This window comes from Macrobrachium rosenbergii, chromosome 37 (genome assembly GCF_040412425.1).
Source record: "Macrobrachium rosenbergii isolate ZJJX-2024 chromosome 37, ASM4041242v1, whole genome shotgun sequence".
Lineage (NCBI taxonomy): Eukaryota > Metazoa > Arthropoda > Malacostraca > Decapoda > Palaemonidae > Macrobrachium > Macrobrachium rosenbergii.
Genome location: NC_089777.1, coordinates 27,614,037 through 27,624,036, shown reverse-complemented (window position 1 = coordinate 27,624,036; position 10,000 = coordinate 27,614,037). Strand labels below are relative to the sequence as shown.

Sequence of the window (10,000 nt, the reverse complement as noted above, 5' to 3'; positions counted from 1 at the left end):
TCCCGTTATTATTGTTGCGGTTCTTTGTATTTTCTATCTTTTAGAATTATTTTATTTTTGATGCATTTTCTATCTTTTGGAATTAGTTTTATTTATGATGTACTTTCCATCTTTTAAAATTAGTTTTACTTCTGATGTATTTTTCATCTTTTGAAGTATTTTTACTTCTGATGTATTTTTCATCTTTTGAAGTATTTTTACTTCTGATGTATTTTTCATCTTTTAGAAGTATTTTTATTTTTGATGTATTTTCCATCTTTTAGAATTATTGTTATTTTTGAGGTATTTTCCATCTTTTAGAATTATTTTTATTTTTTATGTATTTTCCATCTTTTAGAATTATTGTTATTTTTAAGGTATTTTCCATCTTTTAGAATTGTTGTTATTTTTTATATATTTTCCATCTTTTAGAATTTTATTGAAGATGCATTTTGCATCTTTTAGAATTATTTTAATTTTTGAGGTATTTTCCGTCTTTTAGAATTATTTTAACTTTTGTGGAACTTTCCATCTTTTAGAATTATTTATAATCATGATGTATTTTCCATCCTTTAGAACTGTTATCATTTTGAGACGTACTCGAAAATTATATGGGATTAAGTCATATGACAATTAAAGCATCTGAGGGGTTTGACAGAATCCGCAGGAACGTCAGATGTTACGTCAATTTATTCTCATGTTTCCTCGCCGCAATATTACCTAAAGCCCTGCCCCGTGTTGACAAAAATATATTGCAACATCTCTCTCTCTCTCTCTCTCTCTCTCTCTCTCTCTCTCTCTCTCTCTCTCTTAGGATGAGATGTCACCAGTTTTAATTAAATGTTGGTAGATTGAAATATGAGATATTTGTCGGAAGAGTTGTCCGTACATATATTGTTTCCCATCTGATATGAAAAGAATTTTCTTATTGCAAAACGAATTTTTTCGTTACATATTTTTTTTTATTTTGATTGAAATTCCATCTGCCTTTTAAGAGTCGAATTAAATTAATTCAGTTGATTGGGGCATTTCATTTTTGTAACCCATTTGAATGCGAGAATTAACATAATTTCTTTTTCAATAAATTTGTGTTATCAAAGAATTTCACGAAATTTAAAATTGAACTGGATTAAGGTTATAAACACGAAGTCAGAATTTTTTTAAAACCATTTTCCGTGAGAGCCAATAAGTAATTTATTGGATCAGTCACCTTACGATGATGATGATGATGATGATGATGATGATGATGATGACGACGATGATGACGATGACGATGACGAGACAGACAGACAGACGGTGGTGTCAGAATTGAGTGATTGAATATGGCCAATAAAAACTGGCGTTACAACATCTAGGTTATTGACGCCATAATCCCCGTGGGGGGTTAGTGCTGTCAGTGCACTTCATGCGGTGCACTGTAGGCATTACTTAAGGTTTTTTCAGCGTCCCTTCGGCCCATAGCTGCAACCCCTTTCATTCCTTTTACTGTACCTCCGTTCATATTCTTTTTCTTCCATCTTACTTCCCATCCTCCTCGAGGTCTTCCTCCTGTTACACCATGCAAAGCTTTCTACTGTCAATTTCAGTTTCAGCGCTGAGTGACCTCGTAGGTCCTAGCACTTGGCCTTTGCCCTAAACTCTATATTCTATTCTATTTTATTCTATTGACGCCGTAATAAATTCAGGTGGTGTCAGGTGGTGGTGGTGGATGGGAGAGGGTGCTGACGATGCTCCGGAGGGGAGATAACACCACCTAAGCCCTCATCTCTCTCTCTCTCTCTCTCTCTCTCTCTCTCTCTCTCTCTCTCTCTCTCTCTCTCTCATAACCCCTCGTTATCCTTGCCCAATCACTCCCACTTCCGGCCCACTTAACTATCGTCTCACCTTGAGGCCTTCGAGCCAGCTGGTCCCTAATGCCTTTGTTAATTCTTTTTTTAGTTTTTATTTTGTTTTTTGTTTTGTTCTAATTTCTTAGGCAAGTTTGGTTTAAATAACCTCTTTTCGATATTATTTTACTTTTGGTAATTTCCGGAATAAGGAGAGTTCTCTGTATTTTTGTTAAACTCTGTTTCTAATCTTTTCATTGTAGAATGTGTTTAGAGAAGGCCCTAGCTCATTTGTATTTGTAATCATCTTAGTATTTCATTTGTTACTTTTTTGTTATTTGTTTATTTGAAATCGACTTCAAAATTTTTTCTTCTAATTTTTTTTTCTATTGGAAATCTGCCTAAACTTTATTTTGCTTGTTCGTTTGTTTTTTTTTTTTGTCAAATATACATAGAATCATGTTTCACTATTTTGTATATCGTTTTTTTTTTTTAAATATACCCAGATTGTGCTCTTCCTTTTTGTGGCATTTAAATTCTACCTAGTATTCTTCCTTTTACCCTTTGTTGCCCAAGACACGTTCTTGTACATGTTAGACTCGCCTCTCGTAACTGTTTTGCCTGATGACGTCATCCACATAAAAGCGTAGAACTTGACATTCCCCTTCCGTGATTCGGAATGCGCTCTTTGCTCCCGCACGGACAGAAACCAATTCAGAAACTGTTACACCAACGCTCCTTTGAGCTGAAGTCGGAGGCCGATAGAAGGATAATATTTACCTTTCTGAAGGGGCAGTCTTCTAGCACCATGGGTAACCCGACACCGCCCCCTGCTGAAGCTGTTGCTGCTGCGGTCCAATCCTTAGAGATACTTCGGTTCAAGGTCTCGACCAAAATTACAGCTTTCGAGACAACTTGGGGCATTGGGGTATCCCTTTTCGGTGACCGAGTTTCTCTCTCTCTCTCTCTCTCTCTCTCAGAGATGATGTGTTTTGCCCATCCGCTGTCTACCTGCGGGGATGTGCTCTCTCCGCACCAATACTCCCCCCCCCCCCCGTCCCCTAACACTACTAATACTAGTCTCTCTCTCTTTCTCTCTCTGATGGGGCGTGTTATCTCTCTGTTGGGGTGTTTTAGCCATCCATTTTCCTATATCATTTACCTACCTGCCGGGATATGTGCTCTCCTCTCTCTGATGGGGCGTTCTCTCTCTCTTCTGTTGGGGCTTTTTAGCCGTACATTTTCATATATCATTTGCCTACCTGCCTGGATATGTGCTCTCTCTCTCTCTCTCTCTCTCTCTCTCTCTCTCTCTCTCTCTCTCTCTCTCTCTCTCTCTCTCTCTCTCTCACACACACACACACAGGTGTGGTAATATTGATGGATAGGTGTGCCAGGGAATTGTATTTGCAAGTGTTTTATTCTTACATCGATGACCAGTTATAGCATTGACTCATCCAATCTCGCTCTTTATATTCATATATATATATATATATATATATATATATATATATATATATATATATATATATATATATATATATATATATATATATATATATATATATAATATTATATATATATATATATATATATATATATATATATATATATATATATATATATATATATATATATTATGCGTTTGCTTGGGCGTGTACAATTATGTACGATGGTGCATAGTGACTTTCACAGCTTACAAAGCCGTGGAGAATCGTGCATGAAGCTATTGCATGTAACATGTCATTGCAAGTCAAGCTTGAATGTGTGTTAGTGTTCTCGACGAGCTGCAATACTCACCGAAAGAATTACCTCGTACATCGTGAAGCGACAGGTGAGGAGGAAAAAGATTGGATGACTCAGTGCTGTAACTGGCGTCGCAACAAGTTAGGGTCATTGATGTTAGGAATATAATTCCGATGTAAAAAGTATATTAAAAAAATGGAAAATATATGTGAAGTAATATAAAGGGAATATAATTGTGTTGTTTAAAGTATAGTAAAAAAAAATCGAAAACATATTTGAAGTAATAACGGGAATATAATTCTGTTGTATAAAGTATAGTAAAAAAAATGGAAAACATATTTGTAGTAATAACTTTTAAAAAATGAAAACTTGTCTATCAGTATTACCACACCTGAGAGAGAGAGAGAGAGAGAGAGAGAGAGAGAGAGAGAGAGAGAGAGAGAGAGAGTACTGGCTATTACAGAACTTGCCAGAGATTTATAGATACCACATATGCATAAAGACTTAATGAAAATAAAAGAATGACGGTAATGAAAATAAAAGAACGATTGTCTCCCCCCCCAAAAAAAAAAGATTAATTACAGATGGAAGTCATGGACACCCAAGATGGAAATGAATCCACTTCACAGCAAAGAAAAGGAAAGCACAAAGATTACTGCTAAGGGAGCCTTCAGCCTCCCTCAACCTGATGGCCACCCTTCCAGATGAGAAACTTCGTCACCCCTTAGGGGATCCAAGGAAGCTGGGACCAGCGTAGTTTACGAATTTAGATTCGGAGGAGGCGTGAAAGCCTGGACCTGGAGTGGCTAGGGGCATTTGGGACTATCCCTTGAGTCAGAGGATTCATTGAGAAACATCTGGTTTGTGAATATGTTAAGCTTCACTTTTTCTGAATCCTGAAATTTACGGTAATTTTCATTTTAAGTTCTTATACCTATTCAGTTTTTGACTACACTCGCTCATATTGTTGAGGGTGGTTTAGTTTTATTGTAGGTTCAGTTTATGCTTGAAGATGGCCATAGGTTAAATGATTAAACAGTTTTGTTTATAACTTCAAGACTTCGGCCATGAAAATAAAAGAATACTAGTAATTAAAGATGTGTTGCCAGAGGGGCATAGGTGCCACATATGTCTAAGTACTTAATGAAAATTAAAGGATTGCCAAAAACGCACACGCAATATGCATATATAAATTTATATATATATGTATATATATGTGTGTGTGCGTGTATGTATATATGTATGTATGTATGTACGCGTGTGTCGGTGTGCGTATGCAAAAAATTTGGAATGTTGTGCAGCATTTGTCAGCTGAGTCATAAGCATTATTTATCACTGCCTTTTTATCTCGGAGTGTATTGATGCGCCTGTACACCTTCAACTTACCCCTCTCCTTCCACTCCAATCCTGTTACTCCATTATTTCTAAAGCCGCTCGTCTCGCACACCCACATCGCTGTTTAATCTCCTCGAGTGTGTGCGCCATCTTTCTGTACGAGGCGATGTCGGCTGATTGAACGACATCCTGACTACCCCCCTGATGTGGATTGTTAGGGGGTAGATGATGCCAAATAACCTTATTTGACACATTTTCCAGGATTATGATTATGTAATTGTATTTTATCATTTTTTTATATGCTTCACCACGAGTAAAATTGATTTTAGATTAGATTTTGCCAGTGAGTCTACCTCCCATGGATGCATATTCGTGAACGAACTTACTATGTTCTTTGGGGATCTAACGGTACATTGCCATGAGATTCAGTTGTCAATTGATACGAATTCTGTATTGACGGTTTCTCATTCACAGGTTAGTGTCTGTGATTTTATCTACTAAGGCATTGTTTGAGATCATTTGAGTTGATGGCAGCTAACTCGATCGGCAGTTAAAAGTAAAGAAGCCATTGAATTTGGTAAAGTAGGAAGGCTTCACCTTCTAAATATTTCAGTCAGTTGGTACTGACCATTTCCCCCCCCCTCCCCCTCATAAGTTCCAACTAAGAAAAATAGGGACAGTTTTTCCCTTTCTTATTTGTTGGATTAGTTGAGAAGGCATTATCTTAGGATGAACTCAGTCTGCCGGCGACAAAATCCGGCCGAGTCATTTGAAAATGGAAGATGGAAAAGATAAAATTTAATGGTAAAAGCGTAAAAGGTCGGGTAGCGTCACTGACAACTCAACCCCTCTTTTTTTTCGTGGAGCTGTCAAAAAAAAAACCCAGGGACTGGTATTGATGTATTTTGTTAGTGTCGGCCATGTTAAACACGAGCGAGTTGCCTTGCCATTATAAATTTTACCTACTTCTAGGCAAAGCCAGCAGCACTCTAACCTTGACTCTATCCAAATCAAGCTGGAACGACAAATCTGGCTCTGAAAAATACCCGGAATCTTGAACGGCAACGTTCCCGGTGAGGGCAGGGCATTTATCTGTCTGCCTGAGAAACGTTTCCGTTTTTGTCATATTAACGATTCAAATTGAAGGAAGTATTCTTTGGTGCAGAAGAGGCAACTCTTTTGCTCAAATAAACTGCAACAACAACAATATTGAGAATAACTTGTAGATAGTTAGAGCGATGGTTATGGTTTTTAGGGAGTTGGTGACATTAAAGATGAAATAATTCCTATTTTGTCGTTATTCTTAATTTTCTTTTTGAGAATTTGAGATTTTAGACATTAAATGCAGTAATTATACGGGATCGGATTTGTGACATTTTTTAAATAAATCATTATACGTAATCGGGTTATGACATTTTCTTTTCTTTATTAATAATTTTTGCCAAAGAAATTTGCGTTCCATCAATGATCCCAAGGAACTGATGTCTCGGACATTGTTGTGACAGGTGGATACAGTTAAATAACTCGTTATATATATAATGAATTAAAACCTTCAGTAATGTAGTAAATTAATATTTTTGTAATTTTTTTTATATAATTTTATATAATTTTCCTCCTTGATGACGTGTAAACGATATCCTCATCGAAGATTCTGCCGTTGCCTCCAGCAGGGAGGGCCTTCTGCGTCCGCCCTCTCAGCGTTTACGGCTTTATTCGGCGTGTGTTAATGAGGGTTATTAAGGGTAATCAGTCTGGGCAAGGGAGGGGAGGAGACAGGGTATCAATCTGAGACCCTGATTTGGCACGACTTCTGTCCCAACTCCTCCTCCTCCTCCTCCTCCTCCTCCTCCTCCTCTTCTTCTTCTTCTTCTTCTTCTTCTTCTTCTTCTTCTTCTTCTACCTCCTCGTTTCACCCTCCTATCTTCCTCCTTTCCTCCTCCTCCTCTTCTTCTTCTTTTTCTTCTTCTTCGTCTTCTTCTGCCTCCTCCTTTCACCGTCCTGTCCTCCTTCTCCTCCTCCTCCTCCTCCTCCTCCTCCTCCTCCTCCTCTGCCTTTCACCCTCCTCCCTTCCTCCTCCTCCTCCTCTTGGCCCTCTTCCTCTTCCTTATTGTCCCTCTTCCTTCTCCTCCTCCTCCTCCTCCTCATCCTCATTGCCTTTTCCTCCCCATTCCCCAGGTCGTTATGGTAATGGCTCTTAAGTAGGTCGCTTGTATGGTTGAGCCGACGTGGAGCAGAGAGCCATTACAAGGGAAAGATGGGGAAGGGGGGCTAAGGTTGCGTGGATATTAGGGTGTTTTGGGGGGGGGAAGGGTCCGTTTTCCCAGATAAGTGAAGTGGTATATTTGTGTCTATGCTTTTTCGGTCATAAGATTTGGCCCTTTATTAGCTAAAGGGAAGCGCAGGTACAGGGAAGGTAGATACACCGTAAGAGAACTTAGGGAAATGGTGACGGTTGGTTGTATTATCTAAATTGTAACACTATGTAATAAACGTAGTAAGGTGGATTATTAAGTAAAAAAATAATAGTAAACTTATTGAATTTATTGATAGTAAATTATTTAATTTACAAATTAGTCGAAAAGTAACAGTGAATAGAACTGAATTTTACTCAGTTTAAAAGGATTTCATTAAACATGTTGAGTTTGATTAGTAAATCGAAAAACTTTTCAATTTGATTAATGGCTTTAAAAATAACATGTGCAATTTCCACGTGAAGAATGGACTTTGATATCCTGTTGAACCCGATTCGTTTAAGGTATCACGGACTATTAAAGTAGGATTTGGGCCTCCACTTTGCAGATGAGTCACAGATGCTATTAGCATACCCTCCTACACCCCCCACCTCCCCACCCCTCTCTCTCTCTCTCTCTCTCTCTCTCTCTCTCGTCAGGTATAACAGCCTTTGTGGATTCGCGTTGAGGTCTACATACCGATTTGGCCAAGTTTTTTTTTTTTAATCTCTGCTATCTTTTCGCTTGATTGCTGGAGCTTGTTCGTATTATTACGGGTTTTTTAAAGCTAACTGTGTGACAGGCTCGTAGTGGTCGTCAGCAGCAAGGTTTTAGGAGAGGTGAAGTGTGTCCAAGTTGGATTAGGATCGCGAAAATTCATGTAAATAATTTTACAAATTTTTTGGGAAGGATTTTTTATGGTCCGTAATCGCGTCATAGACTCCTGATTATTCCGGATGTGAGAAATCTAATAAGATTTTTTTATTATATATGTTTATCAAGTATTTTCTTTGTGTAGTGTTTAGAAGACTATGAGAGAGAGAGAGAGATTTTGGGAGGATGCTGATACCAAAAATTGTTAACAGTTTTAAAAATAGGTATTGAGTATATATGCATAAAATTATGAGTATGTAAAAATATATCCCGTGATAAATTATGGTCGTTGGCTTACAGTCCGTGATTCGTCACATATAAATTGTAATTTTTTGGAGTTTTCATTTTATTTAGATAAATACTGAAATTTAGAATGTTGTCTCATGTACTGTATGCGCGTGCGCGCGCTTTTGTGTATGGAAAGTCGCTGTTTCCTCACGGTTCCGAGTTGAAGGAGAAAATAACAAATTTGTGTTAAAAAACTTACAAATTTGAATTTCCTTGTATAGTATTTTACCTTCAAAATTCCACCATCTAGAGTAATTTAATCATAACATGCCGATATAGCTTAGTGACCTCATTATTCGCTGTATGCTGAGCGCTTACTCTGAATCACATTTTGCGTGATGTAGCGTTTGTTTGTTTGTTTGGACACATGGTTGGTCGGTTGGAAATTATTCTCAGTTATGGAGATGAGTTTTTTTTATTGCTTATTCAGTACAGATGACGCTGCTCAAACGTGGACTATTTTTTTTATGTAAAAAATGATGAGGAAACGTGGACTAATTAAATAAAAAAGGGTGAGGTACTTTGCATGAATTTTTCCAGGTCATGGTAGTAACAGAACTGTTTTTCTTGTCTTTACTTTAGCATATGACACTGACAACAACTCTCTCAGTTTATTTTTGTGAGTAATTCTTGAGAGGTGGTATTCTCCAATGATCACAACTCTATACAGTATAAGTTCATTTTGTAAGTAATTCTTGAGGGGCGTATTTCATGGTGCCTTGAGATCTTTAGTATAAGGATACTTTGTAATAATTTACTTAAATTTTTATATATTTATTTATTTATTTCCTAATTTATCTCCACTTTTTCTATTTCATATTACCCTCTGTTACTCTTTCGAATGATCTCCATATTCTTTGGGAGCTTGAATTTCAAATCAGTGGCCTCTTGGGGGTTGTTCCTTATAAATAGTGATCATCTGAATAATAATAATAATAATAATAATAATAATAATAATAATAATAATGAAATTATCTGACCATGAAAAATATATTTATCCTCTCTTCTAGTGCTAATGAAAGTTTACAATTTCAATTTAGTGTTTCTTAAAAGAAACATACTAGGGGCATAGAGGTCAGAAAGTATTTCAGTCCCTGAGAAATTTTAACTTGTGATTCATCCCTGGATTACGCAGTGCAAGATGCCTTATCATAAATATTTAGCTGATCACAGACTTTGATGTTCCTGTGTTTATCACAGCAGGTAAACTAGACGGTGAATAAGGAGCTGTTTCAAGCCTCCTGTTGAAGAGATTCTGCCTTGGTCACTTTTCGGAAGGATTCGTTCCCCTCACATAGGCCCCGTGGGGGGTTAGTGGCGTCAGTGCACCTCACGTGGTGCACTTTAGGTATTACAAGGGTCCTTGCAGTGTCCCTTCGGCCCTTAGCTGCAAACACTTTTATTCCTTTCACTGTACCTCTGTTCATGTTCTTTCTTCCATCAGACTTTCCACCCTCTCTACCAGTTGTTTCATTAGTGCAACTGCGAGGTTTTCCTCCTGTTACACCTATCAAACCTCCTTACTGTCAGTTTCTCTTTCAGAGCTGAATGATCTTATAGGTCCCAGCGTTTGACCATTAGCCTTAATTCTATAGTCTGTTCTGTTCCCTCACGGAAGAGCAGACGTCGTGAGTGTTACTGATGTAGATGATTGCTTTTAGCCTCAGAGGAATTGTCGTCGGATTCAGCGAGGAAAATGGGCGCGTGAAATGCAATGATGTA

General features: G+C 37.5%; 1 protein-coding gene across 33 annotated transcripts in view; it reads left to right on the top strand.

The window, feature by feature from the left end:
- The window catches only part of Graf (GTPase regulator associated with FAK), a 424,388-nt gene that overhangs the window by 102,295 nt on the left and 312,093 nt on the right, over window positions 1-10,000 (top strand). The gene's annotated exons all lie outside the window — the stretch shown is intronic.